The sequence below is a fragment of the Aquarana catesbeiana genome, linkage group LG01 (genome assembly GCF_042186555.1).
Source record: "Aquarana catesbeiana isolate 2022-GZ linkage group LG01, ASM4218655v1, whole genome shotgun sequence".
In the NCBI taxonomy this organism is placed as follows: domain Eukaryota; kingdom Metazoa; phylum Chordata; class Amphibia; order Anura; family Ranidae; genus Aquarana; species Aquarana catesbeiana.
The window spans coordinates 503,228,226-503,248,974 of record NC_133324.1 but is presented as its reverse complement, the minus strand read 5'-3'; the positions used below and the strand labels follow the sequence as shown (position 1 = coordinate 503,248,974).

Below are 20,749 nucleotides of genomic sequence, written 5' to 3'. Positions count from 1 at the left end.
GAGCCCCGCATCACTGCGCTATTTTCAAAATGTGACATTGGGTGCAAGGAGAAGAACCCCCACCCGCTGTCACAGGGAAGGGGGGTACCGGGGGTGCAAGGGATAGGTATGGAGCATATTACACATTAGACCCAAATTATGAGCATAACATGTAACATGCTCTGAAAGGTGAACTTACCCTTTAATCATCTTCCAGAGCTGGGAATAGAATAGATTGTCTAAGTCTATGTAAGGAAGCTCTCCCCAAAGCCCCATTTGCAGAGGACTGATAAAAAGTAAGCCCATAATAGGACGTTAAATGCTTTGACCTATACAAATCTAACGAAACGCCTGAATTTCTAATTACACATATCTTTATGGCTGCTAAGCAGACTATTGCAAGTTTGTGGAAAACAATAATCTGTAAAACATACAGTTGAGGGCGCAATAGTGAATGAAAAAATGGCATCCATATTGAATGATTGCCATAACAAAATATGCCAACCCTGGGTTACCTACATGTGGCCACAGCCCTTTGAGTCATCACTCATGATTTCCTAGCTTCTCTCTTGGTTTATCTAGATGTGGGGTGGTCTGCCCTGGCTCTGGGACTCTCTTTATCATTCATTCCTATCTTCTTCCCTTGATACCCAGGAGTGAGCCAGCACGGGTGCCCCATGGAAAGCAGCTTTCCGGGGGGGGGGGCAATGAGGAGGAGGGGCCTGGAGCCCTGTCGGGGCAGCCCAAAAGAAGAGGATCGGGGCCGCTCTGTGCAAACCATTGCACAGAGCAGCTAAGTATAGGCGTATTTGTTATTTTTATAAAAAGACAAAACAAAAAAAAAAACAAGGTTTAAACTACTTTAAGTTACATGCTTACCTATGGATGAGTATATGCACTTACCCTTTTTGGCTCTGGGTAATTTAATTATAATGCTTCTTCTCCCATAGGCATATTTCATTCTAAAATGCAGATACAAATCTTAACTCAGGAGAAACACATACATAGTTATGTCTTAACCAACATCGGGGACTCCTTTGGTCTTTAGGACCTCAGGCTCTAATCACGTGCTTCAAAAAAAACACACCCCACACATTGGAATCCATAGTGCGGCGCCTTGATATGTAGATCAGGGGGCCGGACACATGGATAGGGGGGCGGTGCCCGCGCTCCCTCTATGGACGGGCCGCCACTGCACTATATTATTTTTTTAGATTATTTTCACAGTCTCTTAGCAGATAACTGTTAGTAGAAGCCTTTTTTTTATAAGGGTAGGATGAATGGGCAGTTAATTAAAAACTCTGTACAAGCAGCTCCAGTCCTGACAGCAATTTCTGGCATTTCCTCAAGCACATGCACACCTGGGATCTCCATCCAAAGTCTTTACTCACAATGTCCTAGGACAGATGCCACTCACTCTAGCTCCCATGTGACACTCCTCAGTGAGGGAGAAAAAAAAGGATCCTTCTCCAGACCAGTGTCCCCAGGTGATGACCTCTAGCAAACATCTTTAGTCAAATTTCTTCTGGACCCTCAGCCCAACACATGATGAGGCCCTAACAGCAACTCCAGTACGCAGGTGGTATCCCAGGGGCAGCAGCCCCAAGGAAATGCCTTAATTTTCAGGGATTTCCTCTCACTTCCTGTTTGGCTATGGGACAGGAAGTGAAGGGAAATCCCCGCAATGGGACACAGATGGCGAAAAAAAACCCTCCCATACTTTATTCAAAATGAAAAAAACAAGTTTGGCCTATAGTTATATTTTAATATTGATGCTATTGTATAATGCTTTTTTTTTCTGAGTACCAATGGGGACATTTCCCTTTACTTTCTATCTATTTATTTATTACACTGAGCAAAATTATAAACACCACACTTTTGTGTTTGCCCCTATTTATCATGAGCTAAACCTAACCACTTGCCGACCAGTCGCCATCATACTGCGGCAGGTCGGCACGTTCCCGCGAGCCGTCGTAGCTGTACGTTGGCCCTTGAAGCAGGCATAGCAGGAGCGCACCCACTACACTGCAGCGGAAACCTATGCGCATGGCCGGCGGTTGCGATCACCACCGGCCACGCGCAAACGCGGGCACGAGGGCCAGAACAGGGACGTGTGTGTGTAAACACACAGATCCCTGTTCTGTGAGGAGAGGAGAGACAGATCGTGTGTTCCTACTCGCTAGGAACAACGATCTGTCTCCTCCCCTAGTCAGTTCCTTCCCCCTACAGTTAGAACATACACTGAGGGAACACATTTAACCCCTTGATCGCCCCCTAGTGTTAGCCCCTTCCTTCCAGTGACATTTACACAGTAATCAGTGCATTTTTATAGCACTTATCGCTGTATAAATGTCAGTGGTCCCAAAAATGTGTCAAAGGAGTCCGATCTGTCCGCCACGTCGCAGTCCCGATAAAAATCGCAGATAACTGCCATTACTAGTAAAAAAAAAAAAAAAAAAAATATGTCATTAAAATGCCATAAATCTTTCCCATAGTTTGTAGAGGCTATAACTTTTGCGCAAAACAATCAATATACACTTATTGCAATTTTTATTTCCAAAAATATGTAGAAGAATATATATTGGCCAAAACTGATGAAGAAATTTCATTTTTAAAAACATTTTTGGGGATATTTATTATAGCAAAAAGTAAAAAATATTGTTTTTTTTTTTCAAAATTGTTGCTTTTTTTTGTTTATAGCGCAAAAAATAAAAACCGCAGAGGTTATCAAATACCACCAAAAGAAGCTCTATTTGTGGGGAAAAAAGGACGTCAATTTTGTTTGTTTGGAGTACAGCTTCGCAATTGTCTGCTAAAGCGACGCAGTGCCGTATAGCAAAAAATGGCCTGGTCAGGAAGGGGGTAAATTCTTCCGGGGCTGAAGTGGTTAAAGATCTACGACTTTTTCTATGTTCACAAAAGGCCTATTTCTCTCAAATATTGTTCACAAATCTGTCTAAATCTGTGTTAGTGAGCACTTCTCACATGGACGTGACGTCACAAGTCACAGGAACACATCCGGGGAGCTTAATCACAGGAAGCAAGAGATGCTAGCAGGCTACGCACTCAGAGCTTCAGCTCCTTCTATTGGCCTGGGGGTGGAATAGGCAGCATGGTGCTATTTATACGTCCGCGCTGTGGGACAACAAGTCACAGCGCGGACTACCTCAGAGCGATATGCCTAGATGAGTACAACCTAATAAATTGTGGCATGAATTAAAAAGGGGTGTACACTAAACAAATATATTATAATGAAGATCTAAACATGCAATAAAAAGGCTATTAGGCTAATAGCAAATAGCAATGTAAAGACGGAGGGCTGATTAAAAATCATGTTGGTAAGATTGTAAAGATATAATAAATAAAGATTATGAAAATACAATTAATAAAAATAAAAATAAATATACTGTATTTATCGGCGTATAACACGCACTTTTTTCCCCTTAAAATCAGGGGAAAATCGTGGGTGCGTGTTATACGCCGATTCCCGCTATTTTGTGATCTATCGGAGCGATCGCCGTGATTGCCGACGACATTTACATAGCGTGTAGTTTTAATTATGGCGCCGCGGAGTTCGGAGGGACTCGGCGACGCTTGTTCCCGCCATTGGACCTGTGTTATGTCCATCACAGGGACTGGGCGTGACTGTGAACGGCGCCGAGAAGAGCCGAGAACCCTCGGCTATGTGTATCTCGGCTCCGCCCAGTCACTGTGTTCTCGGCGGCGCTCGTTCAGCTCTGCCGAGTCCCTCCGAACTCCGCGGCGCCATATTTAAAACTACACACTAAACTTGTGTATGTCGGCGGCGATCATGTAATGTACACTGGGTGCAAGGCTGCACTGGGGCAAGGCTGCACTGGGGCAAAGCTGCACTGACAATTCTGCACTGGGGCAAAGCTGCACTGACAAGGCTGCACTGGGGCAAAGCTGCACTGACAAGGCTGCACTGGACACTGGGGCAAAGCTGCACTGACAAGGCTGCAGATGGACACGATAACGCTGCATTGATGGGCATTTAAATGTAAGTTTTTTTCCTTAAACTTTCCTCCTAAAAGTTTTTTTCCTTAAAATTCCCTCCTAAACTTGGGGTGCGTGTTATACGCCGATAAATACGGTATATAAAAAATTGGAAATGAAAATAAAAATAAATATAAAAATAATAATAAAATAATTAAATACGTTGGTAATCAAACTACATACATGCAATGATAATAATAAAAAGTGGGGTTCTTTAAATAAGTGGCACTTCTACTCATGCACTTCAGCGATTTGCACAAACTACAGCAAACAGCAGGTGACCTCATTTCCAAATTATCTCACCTTCCTCTCTGAAACATGCACTATTTACCTCTCCTCCTCTTCACAATTGCAGCCTCTCTCCTCAAACTGTCTTTTCTTCACCCCTCTGCTCCACCCCACAATCTGTACATATCACCCTCACTTCTCCCCTCCCCCTATTACTGTACTCATCATCTCTTTCTAACTCTAAGCCCACTTGCTAACAAACACCCCAGGATACTGAAGCATGTCCCCTCATACAAATCGTATTCTCATATTACCTCCCTTAATTTTCTGCTTCTCCTAACCGCTGGAGATATTTCCCGAAACCCTGGGCCTCCCTTATTTAACTGTACCCAACACACCCATCACCATCACCCTACACCCTCTGGAAGTAGTCGCAATCTACGCAATTTAGTCTCCTTTCCTCTTCTTCCCAACGCCAGCCTCCCCCTCTCCTGCGCCCTCTGGAACGTTCGCTCTGTCTGCAACAAACTCACCGCTGTTCATGACCTCTTTGTCACTAATTCCTTTAATCTACTTGCTCTCACCGAAACCTGGTTCCACAAATCTGACACCCCTTCTTCTGCTTCCCTCTCCCAGGGTGGCCTTCACTGGACTCACTCCCCTAGGCCAAATGGACGCAAGGGTGGTGGAGTGGGATTCCTCTTATCCCCGCAAAGCACCTTCCAGGTTATTCACTCCCCTCCCTCTCTTTCCCTCTCATCATTTGAAGCTCACTGTATACGTCTATTCTCTCCTACTTCCCTAAGAATTGCTGTGATCTACCGGCCCCCTGGGCCATTATCGACTTTCCTTGATGAGTTTTCTGCCTGGCTACTCTACTTTCTCTCTTCAGAAATTCCCACAATCCTTCTCAGTGATTTCAACATCCCTGCTAATACAAACACTCCTGCTACTTCTAAACTTATTATGCCCCGTACACACGGTCGGACTTTGTTCGGACATTCCGACAACAAAATCCTAGGATTTTTTCCAACGGATGTTGGCTCAAACTCGTCTTGCATACACACGGTCACACAAAGTTGTCAGAAAATCCGATCGTTCTAAACGCGGTGACGTAAAACACGTACGTCGGGACTATAAACGGGGCAGTGGCCAATTGCTTTCATCTCTTTATTTATTCTGAGCATGCGTGGCACTTTGTCCATCGGATTTGTGTACACACGATCGGAATTTCCGACAACGGATTTTGTTGTCGGAAAATTTTATCTCCTGCTCTCCAACTTTGTGTGTCGGAAAATCCGATGGAAAATGTCCGATGGAGCCCACACACGGTCGGAATTTCCGACAGCACGCTCCGATCGGACATTTTCCATCGGAAAATCCGACCGTGTGTACGGGGCATTAGTCTAATCTCTTCATTTGATCTGAAGCAATGGGTACAGGCTTCTACTCACTCTGATGGCAACACCCTTGACCTTGTATTCTCCTACCTTTGCACTCCATGCAACTTCTCAAACAATCATTTTCCAAGGATTCAATCTACACCTCTTCCCTGGGTCAGCTGAAAGCCTTTCACGGCTTTCAATATCATTTCTACGCTGACGACACACAAATCTATCGCTTCACCCCTCAACTCACTCCATCAGACTCCTCACGCATCACTAACTTACTAACAGACATATCTGTATGGATGTCACACCACTTCCTCAAACTCAACTTGTCCAAAACTGAACTTATAATATTTCCTACCCCACGTGCCTCTTCCCCTAACTTATCTGTCAAGAGCAATGGCACAACCATTCACCCATCCCCACATGTCAGCGTGCTAGGTGTTATCATGGACTCTAAACTCTCCTTTCGGACCCACATCCAATCACTTTCCAAAGCTTGCCGCCTCAACCTCCACAACATCTCTAAACTACGTCCCTTTCTAACCAATGAAACCACAAAGCTCCTAAATTTACTCCCCGGTTATCTCTCGCCTTGACTACTGCAACTCCCTCCTCATTGGCTTACCTTTAAATAGACTATCCCCCCTTCAGTCCATCATGCATGCTGCTGCTAGACTCATCCACCTTACAAACCGCTGAGTGTCTGCTACCCCTCTCTGCCAATCCCTCCATTGGCTACCACTTGCCCAACGAATTCAATTCAAAATACTAACAATAAGTTACAAAGCCATCCACAACTCTGCCCCCAGCTACATCACTAGCCTAGTCTCAAAATACCAACCTAATCGCCCTTTTCGTTCCTCCCAAGACCTCCTGCTCTCTAGCTCCCTCATCACCTCCTCCCATATCCGCCTTCAGGACTTCTCCCGAACCTCGCCCATCCTCTGGAATTCGCTACCCCAATCTGTCAGACTGTCTCCAAACGTATCCACTTTTAGGTGATCCCTGAAAACTTTCCTCTTCAGAGAAGCCTATCCTGCCTCTATCTAACAACTGCACTATTTTCTCCATTAGCTCATCCACCACAGCTATTACCCTTTTGTATAACCGGACCCTCCCTCCTAGATTGTAAGCTCTAACGAGCAGGACTCTCTGATTCCTCCTTGTATCGAATTGTATTGTAATTGTACTGTCAGCCCTAATGTTGTAAAGCGCTGCGTAAACTGTCGGCGTTATATAAATCCTATATAATAATAATAATAATAATAGACTAAACTATGCAACAATCCATAGACAAGGTGCTAAACTTAATACATCATGGGAAACCCATAAGCGTATAAAAGAAAGGAATTATTATTAAGAAATACAGTGATAAATACAGTGGGGCAAAAAAGTATGTAGTCAGCCACCAATTGTGCAAGTTCTCCCACTTAAAAAGATGAGAGAGGCCTGTAATTGTCATCATAGGTATACCTCAACTACGAGAGACAAAATGTGGAAACAAATCCAGACAATCACATTGTCTGATTTTTTAAAAAATTTATTTGCAAATTATGGTGGAAAATAAGTATTTTGTCAATATCAAAAGTTCATCTCAATACTTTGTTATATATCCTTTGTTGGCAATGACAGAGGTCAAATGTTTTCTGTAAGTCTTCACAAGGTTGTCACACACTGTTGCTGGTATGTTGGCCCATTCCTCCATGCAGATCTCCTCTAAACACGGACTTTCAACTCCCTCCAAAGGTTTTTCCATGGGGTTGAGATCTGGAGACTGGCTAGGCCACTCCAGGACCTTGAAATGCTTCTTACGAAGCCACTCCTATGTTGCCCGGGCAGTGTGTTTGGGATCATTGTCATGCTGAAAGACCCAGCCACGTTTCATCTTCAATGCCCTTGCTGATGGGAGAAGGTTTGCACTCAAAATCTCACGATACATGGCCCCATTCATTCTTTCATGTACATGGATCAGTCGTCCTGTTCCCTTTGCAGAGAAACAGCCCCAAAGCATGATGTTGCCACCCCCATGCTTCACAATAGGTATGGTGTTCTTTGGTTGCAACTCAGCATTCTCTCTTCTCCAAACACGACGAGTTGTGTTTCTACCAACAGTTCTACTTTGGTTTCATCTGACCATATGACATTCTCCCAATCCTCTTCTGGATCATCCAAATGCTCTCTAGAATACCTCAGACGGGCCCGGACATGTACTGGCTTAAGCAGGGGGACACGTCTGGCACTGCAGGATCTGAGTCCCTGGCAGCGTAGTGTGTTACTGATGGTAGCCTTTGTTACATTGGTCCCAGCTCTCTGCAGGTCATTCACTAGGTCCCCCCGTGTGGTTCTGGGATTTTTGCTTACCGTTCTTGTGATCATTTTGACCCCACGGGGTGAGATCTTGCATGGAGCCCCAGATCGAGGGAGATTATCAGTGGTCTTGTATGTCTTCCATTTTCTAATTATTGCTCCCACAGTTGATTTCTTCACACCAAGCTGCTTGCCTATTGCAGATTCAGTCTTCCCACCCTGGTGCAGGTCTACAATTTTGTTTCTGTGTCCTTCGACAGCTCTTTGGTCTTCCCCATAGTGGAGTTTGGAGTGTGACTGTTTGAGGTTGTGGACAGGTGCAGTGGCGTAGCGTGGGGGGTGCAGGAGGTGCCGTGGCCCCGGGCGTGACATTTAGAGGGCGCCAGTTTGTGTCACTACTGGCTGCCTCCTCCTAACTTCAAGTTCCTGTGTCCCCCGCGCTCCGGCTGCCATGTTAAGTGTCCGGCGCCCTGTGATTGGGTGTATGGGGGTCATGTGAAGCATAGGTCTGGCCTGTCCTCGATCGCTCCTGAAGTCCTGCCTCCGCACATGACCCCTATACACCCAATCACAGTGCGATGAACTCTGAACATGGCAGCAGCCAGAGCGCGGGGGAGAGAAGCTAAAACGTGAGCCGCAGCTGTCTTATCCTCCTCCTCCGGACCGATGCAGGCCAGGAAAGAAGGTGAGTGAGACTCCCTCGTGAGGAGGGGGGGGGGGGAGACTGTAGACAGGACAGTATAGTGTAGGCTGTGTAGTATAGTGGACAGTATAGTGTAGTATAGTGGTCAGTGTAGTGTAGTATAGTGGTCAGTATAGTGGACAGTGTAGTTTAGTATGGAGGGTAGTATAGTGGACAGTGTAGTTTAGTATGGAGGGTAGTATAGTGGACAGTGTAGTGTAGTATAGTGGTCAATGTAGTGTACTGTAGTGTAGTGTAGTATAGTGGTCAGTATAGTGTAGTTTAGTATGGAGGTCAGTATAGTGGTCAGTGTAGTATAGTATAGTGGTTAGTATAGTGTAGTTTAGTATGGAGGTCAGTGTAGTGTAGTGGTCAGTGTGGTGGTTAGTGTAGTATGGTGGTCAGTATAGTGGACAGTATGGTGGTTAGTGTAGAATATATAGTGGTTAGTATAGTGGTCAGTATAGTGTAGTTTAGTATGGAGGTCAGTGTAGTGTAGTATAGTGGTTAGTATGGTGGTCAGTGTAGTGTGGTGGTCAGTATAGAGGACAGTGTAATATAGTGGTCAGTGTAGTATAGTATAGTGGTCAGTGTAGTGTAGTATAGTATAGTGGTCAGTGTAGTGTAGTATGGTGGTCAGTGTAGTATAGTATAGTGGTCAGTGTAGTGTAGTATAGTGGTCAGTGTAGTATAGTATGGTGGTCAGTGTAGTATAGTATAGTGGTCAGTGTAGTGTAGTATAGTGGTCAGTGTAGTATAGTATAGTGGTCAGTGTAGTATAGTATAGTGGTCAGTGTAGTGTAGTATGGTGGTCAGTGTAGTATAGTATGGTGGTCAGTGTAGTATGGTGGTCAGTGTAGTATAGTGGTCAGTGTAGTATGGTGGTCAGTGTAGTATAGTATGGTGGTCAGTGTAGTATAGTATAGTGGTCAGTGTAGTGTAGTGTAATGGTCAGTGTAGTGTGTAATGGTCAGTAAAGGAATCAGGTTGGTCAGTGTTGAAATCAAGTAGGTTAGTGTAGTGGTCAGTATAGGAATCAGATAGGTCAGTACTATTGTATTTGAAGAGACTCGGGGAGTGCTAAAAGTCCGCAGGTTAGGGGGCGCAAATTACTTGCCTTCCCCCGGGTGCTGACAACCCACGCTACGCCACTGGACAGGTGTCTTTTATACTGATAACAAGTTCAAACAGGTGCCATTAACCACTTGACGACCGCCTCACGCCGATTTACGTCGGCAAGGTGGCACGGACAGGCAAAATCACGTACATATACGTGATTTGCCTTCCGCGGGTGGGGGGTCCGATCGGACCCCCCCCCGGAGCCCGAGGCGGTCGTCTTTTGTCCCACGGCGATCGGAGATGAGGGGGAGGCCATCCGTTCGTGGCCCCCCCCCTCGCGATCGCCGCCGGCCAATCACATCATTCCTTTGCTGCTGTATGCTAAACAGCAGCAAAGGAAATGATGTCATCTCTCCTCGGCTCGGTAATTTCCGTTCCGGCCCGAGGAGAGAAGACAGGTATGTGAGTGCACCAACACTACACAACACAGTAGAACATGCCAGGCACACAAAACACCCCGATCCCCCCCCCCCCCAATCGCCCCCCGATCCCCCCCCGATCACCCCCCCCCCCCCCCCCCGTCACAAACTGACACCAGCAGTTTTTTTTTTTTTTTTTGTTTTTTTTCTGATTACTGCATTGGTGTCAGTTTGTGACAGTTACAGTGTTGGGACAGTTAGTATTACCCCCCTGTAGGTCTAGGATACCCCCCTAACCCCCCCTAATAAAGTTTTAACCCCTTGATCACCCCCTGTCACCAGTGTCGCTAAGCGATCATTTTTCTGATCGCTGTATTAGTGTCGCTGGTGACGCTAGTTAGGGACCTAAATATTTAGGTTCGCCGTCAGCGTTTTATAGCGACAGGGACCCCCATATACTACCGAATAAATGTTTTAACCCCTTGATGGCCCCCTAGTTAACCCTTTCACCACTGATCACCGTATAACTGTTACGGGTGACGCTGGTTAGTTTGTTTATTTTTTATAGTGTCAGGGCACCCGCCGTTTATTACCGAATAAAGGTTTAGCCCCCTGATCGCCCGGCGGTGATATGCGTCGCCCCAGGCAGCGTCAGATTAGCGCCAGTACCGCTAACACCCACGCACGCAGCATACGCCTCCCTTAGTGGTATAGTATCTAATCGGATCAATATCTGATCAGATCTATACTAGCGTCCCCAGCAGTTTAGGGTTCCCAAAAACACAGTGTTAGCGGGATCAGCCCAGATACCTGCTAGCACCTGCGTTTTGCCCCTCCGCCCGGCCCAAGTGCAGTATCGATCGATCACTGTCACTTACAAAACACTAAACGCATAACTGCAGCGTTCGCAGAGTCAGGCCTGATCCCTGCGATCGCTAACAGTTTTTTTGGTAGCATTTTGGTGAACTGGCAAGCACCAGCCCCAGGCAGCGTCAGGTTAGCGCCAGTAGCGCTAACACCCACGCACGCACCGTACAGCTCCCTTGGTGGTATAGTATCTGATCGGATCAATATCTGATCCGATCAGATCTATACTAGCGTCCCCAGCAGTTTAGGGTTCCCAAAAACGCAGTGTTAGCGGGATCAGCCCAGATACCTGCTAGCACCTGCGTTTTGCCCCTCCGCCCGGCCCAGCCCAGCCCACCCAAGTGCAGTATCGATCGATCACTGACACTTACAAAACACTAAATGCATAACTGCAGCGTTCGCAGAGTCAGGCCTGATCCCTGCGATTGCTAACAGTTTTTTTGGTAGTATTTTGGTGAACTGGCAAGCACCAGCCCCAAGCAGCGTCAGATTAGCGCCAGTACCGCTAACACCCACGCACGCACCGTACACCTCCCTTAGTGGTATAGTATCTGAACGGATCAATATCTGATCCGATCAGATCTATACTGGCGTCCCCAGCAGTTTAGGGTTCCCAAAAACGCAGTGTTAGCGGGATCAGCCCAGATACCTGCTAGCACCTGCATTTTGCCCCTCCGCCCGGCCCAGCCCACCCAAGTGCAGTATCGATCGATCACTGTCACTTACAAAACACTAAACACATAACTGCAGCATTCGCAGAGTCAGGCCTGATCCCTGCGATCGCTAACAGTTTTTTTGGTAGCTTTTTATTGAACTGGCAAGCGCCAGCGGCCTAGTACACCTCGGTCGTAGTCAAACCAGCACTGCAGTAACACTTGGTGACGTGGCGAGTCCCATAAGTGCAGTTCAAGCTGGTGAGGTGGCAAGCACAAGTAGTGTCCCGCTGCCACCAAGAAGACAAACACAGGCCCGTCGTGCCCATAGTGCCCTTCCTGCTGCATTCGCCAATCCTAATTGGGAACCCACCGCTTCTGCAGCGCCCGTACTTCCCCCATTCACATCCCCAACCAAATGCAGTCGGCTGCATGAGAGGCATTTTCTTTATGTCCTCCCGAGTACCCCTACCCAACGAACCCCCAAAAAAGATGTCGTGTCTGCAGCAAGCACGGATATAGGCGTGACACCCTCTATTATTGTCCCTCCTGTCCTGACAATCCTGGTCTTTGCATTGGTGAATGTTTTGAACGCTACCATTCATTAGTTGAGTATTAGCGTAGGGTACAGCATTGCACAGACTAGGCACACTTTCACAGGGTCTCCCAAGATGCCATCGCATTTTGAGAGACCCGAACCTGGAATCGGTTACCGTTATAAAAGTTAGTTACAAAAAAAGTGTAAAAAAAAAAAATATATATATATAAAATAAAAAAAAATAGTTGTCGTTTTATTGTTCTCTCTCTCTCTATTCTCTCTCTCTTGTTCTGCTCTTTTTTACTGTATTCTATTCTGCAATGTTTTATTGTTATTATGTTTTATCATGTTTGCTTTTCAGGTATGCAATTTTTTATACTTTACCGTTTACTGTGCTTTATTGTTAACCATTTTTTTGTCTTCAGGAACGCCATTCACGACTTTGAATGGTTATACCAGAATGATGCCTGCAGGTTTAGGTATCATCTTGGTATCATTCTTTTCAGCCAGCGGTCGGCTTTCATGTAAAAGCAATCCTAGTGGCTAATTAGCCTCTAGACTGCTTTTACAAGCCGTGGGAGGGAATGCCCCCCCCCCACCGTCTTCCGTGTTTTTCTCTGGCTCTCCTGTCTCAACAGGGAACCTGAGAATGCAGCCGGTGATTCAGCCAGCTGACCATAGAGCTGATCAGAGACCAGAGTGGCTCCAAACATCTCTATGGCCTAAGAAACCAGAAGCTACGAGCATTTTATGACTTAGATTTCGCCGGATGTAAATAGCGCCATTGGGAAATTGGGGAAGCATTTTATCACACCGATCTTGGTGTCATCAGATGCTTTGAGGGCAGAGGAGAGATCTAGGGTCTAATAGACCCCATTTTTTCAAAAAAGAGTACCTGTCACTACCTATTGCTATCATAGGGGATATTTACATTCCCCGAGATAACAATAAAAATGATTAAAAAAAAAAAAAATGAAAGGAACAGTTTAAAAATAAGATAAAAAAGCAAAAAAATAATAAAAAAAAAAACAAAACACCCCTGTCGCCCCCTGCTCTCGCGCTAAGGCGAACGCAAGCGGCGGTCTGTCGTCAAACGTAAACAGCAATTGCACCATGCATGTGAGGTATCGCCGCGAAGGTCAGATCGAGGGCAGTAATTTTTGCAGTAGACCTCCTCTGTAAATCTAAAGTGGTAACCTGTAAAGGCTTTTAAAGGCTTTTAAAAATGTATTTATTTTGTTGCCACTGCACGTTTGTGCGCAATTTTAAAGCATGTCATGTTTGGTATCCATGTACTCGGCCTAAGATCATCTTTTTTATTTCATCAAACATTTGGGCAATATAGTGTGTTTTAGTGCATTAAAATTTAAAAAAGTGTGTTTTTTCCCCAAAAAAATGCGTTTGAAAAATCGCTGCGCAAATACTGTGTGAAAAAAAAAAATGAAACACCCACCATTTTAATCTGTAGGGCATTTGCTTTAAAAAAATATATAATGTTTGGGGGTTCAAAGTAATTTTTTTGCAAAAAAAAATAACTTTTTCATGTAAACAATGAGTGTCAGAAAGGGCTTTGTCTTCAAGTGGTTAGAAGAGTGGGTGATGTGTGACATAAGCTTCTAAATGTTGTGCATAAAATGCCAGGACAGTTCAAAACCCCCCCAAATGACCCCATTTTGGAAAGTAGACACCCCAAGCTATTTGCTGAGAGGCATGTCGACTCCATGGAATATTTTATATTGCGACACAAGTTGCGGGAAAGAGACAAATTTTTTTTTTTTTTGCACAAAGTTGTCACTAAATGATATATTGCTCAAACATGCCATGGGAATATGTGAAATTACACCCCAAAATACATTCTGCTGCTTCTCCTGAGTACGGGGATACCACATGTGTGAGACTTTTTGGGAGCCTAGCCGCGTACGGGACCCCGAAAACCAAGCACCGCCTTCAGGCTTTCTAAGGGCGTGAATTTTTGATTTCACTCTTCACTGCCTATCACAGTTTCGGAGGCCATGGAAAGCCCAGGTGGCACAAAACCCCCCCAAATGACCCCATTTTGGAAAGTAGACACCCAAAGGTATTTGCTGAGAGGTATAGTGAGTATTTTGCAGACCTCACTTTTTGTCGCAAAGTTTTGAAAATTGAAAAAAGAAAAAAAAAAAAGTTTTTTCTTGTCTTTCTTCATTTTCAAAAACAAATGAGAGCTGCAAAATACTCACCATGCCTCTCAGCAAATAGCTTGGGGTATCTACTTTCCAAAATGGGGTCATTTGGGGGGGTTTTGTGCCACCTGGGCATTCCATGGCCTCCGAAACTGTGATAGGCAGTGAAGAGTGAAATCAAAAATTTACACCCTTAGAAATCCTGAAGGCGGTGCTTGGTTTTCGGGGCCCCGTACGCGGCTAAGCTCCCAAAAAGTCCCACACATGTGGTATCCCCATACTCAGGAGAAGCAGCTGAATGTATTTTGGGGTGCAATTCCACATAGACCCATGGCCTGTGTGAGCAATATATCATTTAGTGACAACTTTTTGTAAATATTTTTTTTTTTTTTTTGTCATTATTCAATCACTTGGGACAAAAAAAATAAATTTTCAATGGGTTCAACATGCCTCTCAGCAATTTCCTTGGGGTGTCTACTTTCCAAAATGGGGTCATTTGGGGGGGTTTTGTACTGCCCTGCCATTTTAGCACCTCAAGAAATGACATAGGCAGTCATAAACTAAAAGCTGTGTAAATTACAGAAAATGTACCCTAGTTTGTAGACGCTATAACTTTTGCGCAAACCAATAAATATATGCTTATTGACATTTTTTTTACCAAAGACATGTGGCCGAATACATTTTGGCCTAAATGTATGACTAAAATTTAGTTTATTGGATTTTTTTTATAACAAAAAGTAGAAAATATCATTTTTTTTCAAAATTTTCGGTCTTTTTCCGTTTATAGCGCAAAAAATAAAAACTGCAGAGGTGATCAAATACCATCAAAAGAAAGCTCTATTTGTGGGAAGAAAAGGACGCAAATTTCGTTTGGGTACAACATTGCATGACCGCGCAATTAGCAGTTAAAGCGACGCAGTGCCAAATTGGAAAAAGACCTCTGGTCCTTAGGCAGCATAATGGTCCGGGGCTCAAGTGGTTAATACAGGTAATGAGTGGAGGACAGAGGAGCCTCTTAAAGGAGAAGATACAGGTCTGTGAGAGCCAGAAATCTTACTTGTTTGTAGGTGACCAAATACTTATTTTCCACCATAATTTGCAAATAAATTCTTTCAAAAATCAGACAGACAATGTGATTGTCTGGATTTGTTTCCACATTTTGTCTCTCATAGTTGAGGTATACCTATGATGACAATTACAGGCCTCTCTCATCTTTTTAAGTGGGACTAAAAAATATATACTAAAAAATATACTTGGTTATGCCTAGATAGAGGGAATTGTCATGCCTATATAGGGCACCATTATAAACACATATATGCAGGTCTATGTGCAAGGGCATGCATACCCAAGCACATATAGACGCACCTAAATATGTGCGTCTAGCATATGGGGAAAGAACGGGGGGGGGGGGGTGAAGCACAAGTTGTCATTATTATCACTATGTGGGCCTTAGCATTACTGTACTTACTATGGTTGTGGATCATGGTAGTGATAAGATGAAATAGAGAAATAGATCTACAAAAAAAAAGGGGGGGGGGGGCATAAGGGGAAGAAGAAAAGAAGAAAAACTGAAAAAATGCACATGCATGTTCACATATACACACATTCTCATAAAAACATATGTAAACACTAGGGATGAGCTTCGAGTTCGAGTCGAACTCATGTTCGACTCGAACATTGGCTGTTCGCAAGTTCACCGAACAGCGAACAATTTGGGGTGTTCGCGGCAAATTCGAATGCCGCGGAACACCCTTTAAAAGTCTATGGGAGAAATCAAAAGTGCTAATTTTAAAGGCTAATATGCAAGTTATTGTCATAAAAAGTGTTTGGGGACCTGGGTCCTGCCCCAGGGGACATGGATCAATGCAAAAAAAAGTTTTAAAAACGGCCGTTTTTTCAGGAGCAGTGATTTTAATAATGCTTAAAGTCAATCAATAAAAGTGTAATATCCCTTTAAATTTCGTACCTGGGGGGTGTCTATAGTGTGCCTGTAAAAGGGCGCATGTTTCCTGTGTTTAGAACAGTCTGACAGCAAAATGACATTTTGAAGGAAAAAACTCATTTAAAACTACCCGCGGCTATTGCATTGCCGACAATACACATAGAAGTTCATTGATAAAAACGGCATGGGAATTCCCCAAAGGGGAACCCCGAACCAAAATTAAAAAAAAAAAAAATGACGTGGGAGACCCCCTAAATTCCATACCAGGCCCTTCAGGTCTGGTATGGATATTAAGGGGAACCCCGGCCAAAATTTAAAAAAAAAAATGACGTGGGGTTCCCCCTAAATTCCATACCAGACCCTTCAGGTCTGGTATGGATTTTAAGGGGAACCCCGCGCCAAAAAAAAAACGGCGTGGGGTCCCCCCAAAAATCCATACCAGACCCTTATCCGAGCACGCAACCTGGCAGGCCGCAGGAAAAGAGGGGGGGACGAGAGTGCGGCCCCCCCTCCCTCCTGAACCGTACCAGGCCACATGCCCTCAACATTGGGAGGGTGCTTTGGGGTAGCCCCCCAAAACACCTTGTCCCCATGTTGATGAGGACAAGGGCCTCATCCCCACAACCCTGGCCGGTGGTTGTGGGGGTCTGCGGGCGGAGGGCTTATCGGAATCTGGAAGCCCCCTTTAACAAGGTGACCCCCAGATCCCGGCCCCCCCCCTGTGTGAAATGGTAAGGGGGTACATAAGTACCCCTACCATTTCACGAAGAAAGTGTCAAAAATGTTAAAAATGACAAGAGACAGTTTTTGACAATTCCTTTATTTAAATGCTTCTTCTTTCTTCTATCTTCCTTCATCTTCTGGTTCTTCTGGTTCTTCTGGCTCTTCTGGTTCTTCCTCCGGCGTTCTCGTCCAGCATCTCCTCCGCGGCGTCTTCTATCTTCTTCTCCTCGGGCCGCTCCGCACCCATGGCATGGGGGGGAGGCTCCCGCTCTTCTCTTCTTTTCTTTTTCTTCTTCTTTTCTTCTTTTCTTCTCCGGGCCGCTCCGCAATCCATGCTGGCATGGAGGGAGGCTCCCGCTGTGTGACGGCGCTCCTCGTCTGACAGTTCTTAAATAACGGGGGGGGGGGCGGTGACCCCGCCCCCCTCTGACGCACGGTGACTTGACGGGACTTCCCTGTGGCCCCGCCCCCCCGTTATTTAAGAACTGTCAGACGAGGAGCGCCGTCACACAGCGGGAGCCTCCCTCCATGCCAGCATGGATTGCGGAGCGGCCCGGAGAAGAAGAGAAGAAGAGAAGAAAAGAAGAAGAGAAGAGCGGGAGCCTCCCCCCCATGCCATGGGTGCGGAGCGGCCCGAGGAGAAGAAGACAGAAGACGCCGCGGAGGAGATGCTGGACGAGAACGCCGGAGGAAGAACCAGAAGAGCCAGAAGAACCAGAAGAACCAGAAGATGAAGGAAGATAGAAGAAAGAAGAAGCATTTAAATAAAGGAATTGTCAAAAACTGTCTCTTGTCATTTTTAACATTTTTGACACTTTCTTCGTGAAATGGTAGGGGTACTTATGTACCCCCTTACCATTTCACACAGGGGGGGGGCCGGGATCTGGGGGTCACCTTGTTAAAGGGGGCTTCCAGATTCCGATAAGCCCCCCGCCCGCAGACCCCCACAACCACCGGCCAGGGTTGTGGGGATGAGGCCCTTGTCCTCATCAACATGGGGACAAGGTGTTTTGGGGGGCTACCCCAAAGCACCCTCCCAATGTTGAGGGCATGTGGCCTGGTACGGTTCAGGAGGGAGGGGGGGCCGCACTCTCGTCCCCCCCTCTTTTCCTGCGGCCTGCCAGGTTGCGTGCTCGGATAAGGGTCTGGTATGGATTTTTGGGGGGACCCCACGCCAATTTTTTTTTTTTTTTTTGGCGCGGGGTTCCCCTTAAAATCCATACCAGACCTGAAGGGTCTGGTATGGAATTTAGGGGGAACCCCACGTCATTTTTTTTTTTAATTTTGGCCGGGGTTCCCCTTAATATCCATACCAGACCTGAAGGGCCTGGTATGGAATTTAGGAGGACTCCCACGTCATTTTTTTTTTTAAATTTTGGTTCGGGGTTCCCCTTTGGGGAATTCCCATGCCGTTTTTATCAATGAACTTCTATGTGTATTGTCGGCAATGCAATAGCCGCGAGTAGTTTTAAATGAGTTTTTTCCTTCAAAATCTCATTTTGCTGTCAGACTGTTCTAAACACAGGAAACATGCGCCCCTTTACAGGCATACTATAGACACCCCCCAGGTACGAAATTTAAAGGGATATTACACTTTTATTGTTTGACTTTAAGCATTATTAAAATCACTGCTCCTGAAAAAACGGCCGTTTTTAAAACTTTTTTTTGCATTGATCCATGTCCCCTGGGGCAGGACCCAGGTCCCCAAACACTTTTTATGACAATAACTTTCATATAAGCCTTTAAAATTAGCACTTTTGATTATTCATGTTCGTGTCCCATAGACTTTAACGGTGTTCGCATGTTCGAACGAACTTTTTTCGTGTTCGCATGTTCTGGTGCGAACCGAACAGGGGGGTGTTCGGCTCATCCCTAGTAAACACATACTTGTGCACATGGAGGGTCTCATGGGGCAGGGGATGCTCACAAAACTTTGTGCACCTCAATGTCCTCATTCGACTCCCCTGTCATCAAAGTACCTAAAGAATAGATCCAAAAAGTTTCCTGCTGACACAGGCATTTGTATCGTTCGGCTGCAGGAAATGACTCTGGAATGGACTCAATGACACACACTCTAAGTCCAACTGTAGATTGGTTATGATGCATTAAAAAATGTTTAGGGACACTGTGATGGTCACGGCCTTTTTCAATAAAGCGCCTGTGCTCACCAAATAGCGCTCTGAGGGCCCTGATAGTTCTCCCAACATAAAACAGTCCACATGGCATGTGAGACAATATACGACATAGTGCGTGGAACAGTTGTAAAATTATTTATTTAGGTGCGTCTATATGTGCTTGCGCATGCATGGGTATGCATGCCGTTGCACATAGACCATGCATATATAATGGTGCCCTATATAGGCATGACCATTCCCTCTATCTAGGCATAACCAAGTATATTTTTTAGCATATATATATTTTTTAAATATATTTTTTAATGCATGTATTAATATTAATATATATATATATATATATACACACACACACAGTGGGGACGGAAAGTATTCAGACCCCCTTAAATTTTTCACTCTTTGTTATATTGCAGCCATTTGCTAAAATCATTTAAGTTCATTTTTTTCTTCATTAATGTACACACAGCACCCCATATTGACAGAAAAACACAGAATTGTTGACATTTTTTCAGATTTATTAAACAGAAAAACTGAAATATCACATGGTCCTAAGTATTCAGACCCTTTGCTGTGACACTCATATATTTAACTCAGGTGCTGTCCATTTCTTCTGATCATCCTTGAGATGGTTCTACACCTTCATTTGAGTCCAGCTGCGTTTGATTACACTGATTGGACTTGATTAGGAAAGCCACATACCTGTCTATATAAGACCTTACAGCTCACAGTGCATGTCAGAGCAAATGAGAATCATGAGGTCAAAGGAACTGCCTGAAGAGCTCAGAGACAGAATTGTGGCAAGGCACAGATCTGGCCAAGGATACAAAAAAATTTCTGCTGCACTTAAGGTTCCTAAGAGCACAGTGGCCTCCATAATCCTTAAATGGAAGACGTTTGGGACGACCAGAACCCTTCCTAGAGCTGGCGTCTGGCCAAACTGAGCTATCGGGGGAGAAGAGCCTTGGAGAGAGAGGTAAAGAAGAGCCCAAAGATCACTGTGGCTGAGCTCCAGAGATGCAGTCGGGAGATGGGAGAAAGTTGTAGAAAGTCAACCATCACTGCAGCCCTCTACCCATCGGGGCTTTATGGCAGAGTGGCCCGACGGAAGCCTTTCCTCAGTGCAAGACACATGAAAACCCGCATGGAGTTTGCTAAAAAACACCTGAAGGACTCCAAGATGGTGAGAAATAAGATTCTCTGGTCTGATGAGACCAAGATAGAACTTTTTGGCTTTAATTCTAAGCGGTATGTGTGGAGAAAACCAGGCACTGCTCATCACCTGTCCAATACAGTCTCTACAGTGAAGCATGGTGGTGGCAGCATCATGCTGTGGGGGTGTTTTTCAGCTGCAGGGACAGGACGGCTGGTTGCAATCGAGGGAAAGATGAATGCGGCCAAGTACAGGGATATCCTGGACGAAAACCTTCTCCAGAGTGCTCAGGACCTCAGACTGGGCTGAAGGTTTACCTTCCAACAAGACAATGACCTTAAGCACACAGCTAAAATAACGAAGGAGTGGCTTCACAACTCCATGACTGTTCTTGAATGGCCCAGCCAGAGCCCTGACTTAAACCCAATTGAGCATCTCTGGAGAGATCTAAAAATGGCTGTCCACCAACGTTTACCATCCAACTTGACAGAACTGGAGAG

The 20,749-nt window shown here is 45.3% G+C and overlaps 1 protein-coding gene across 5 annotated transcripts in view; it reads right to left on the bottom strand.

Annotated features, from left to right (window-relative positions):
- Nucleotides 1-20,749, bottom strand: part of USHBP1 (USH1 protein network component harmonin binding protein 1) — a 227,914-nt gene that overhangs the window by 196,764 nt on the left and 10,401 nt on the right. For 4 of the 5 annotated variants that reach the window (XM_073593111.1, XM_073593120.1, XM_073593085.1 and 1 more), the window contains exon 2: nucleotides 883-941. The exons of the other annotated variant lie outside the window; for it this stretch is intronic. The gene's annotated coding sequence lies outside the window, so the exon portion shown is untranslated. The remainder of the gene's footprint in view (nucleotides 1-882; nucleotides 942-20,749) is intronic. 5 annotated transcript variants of the gene reach the window in all.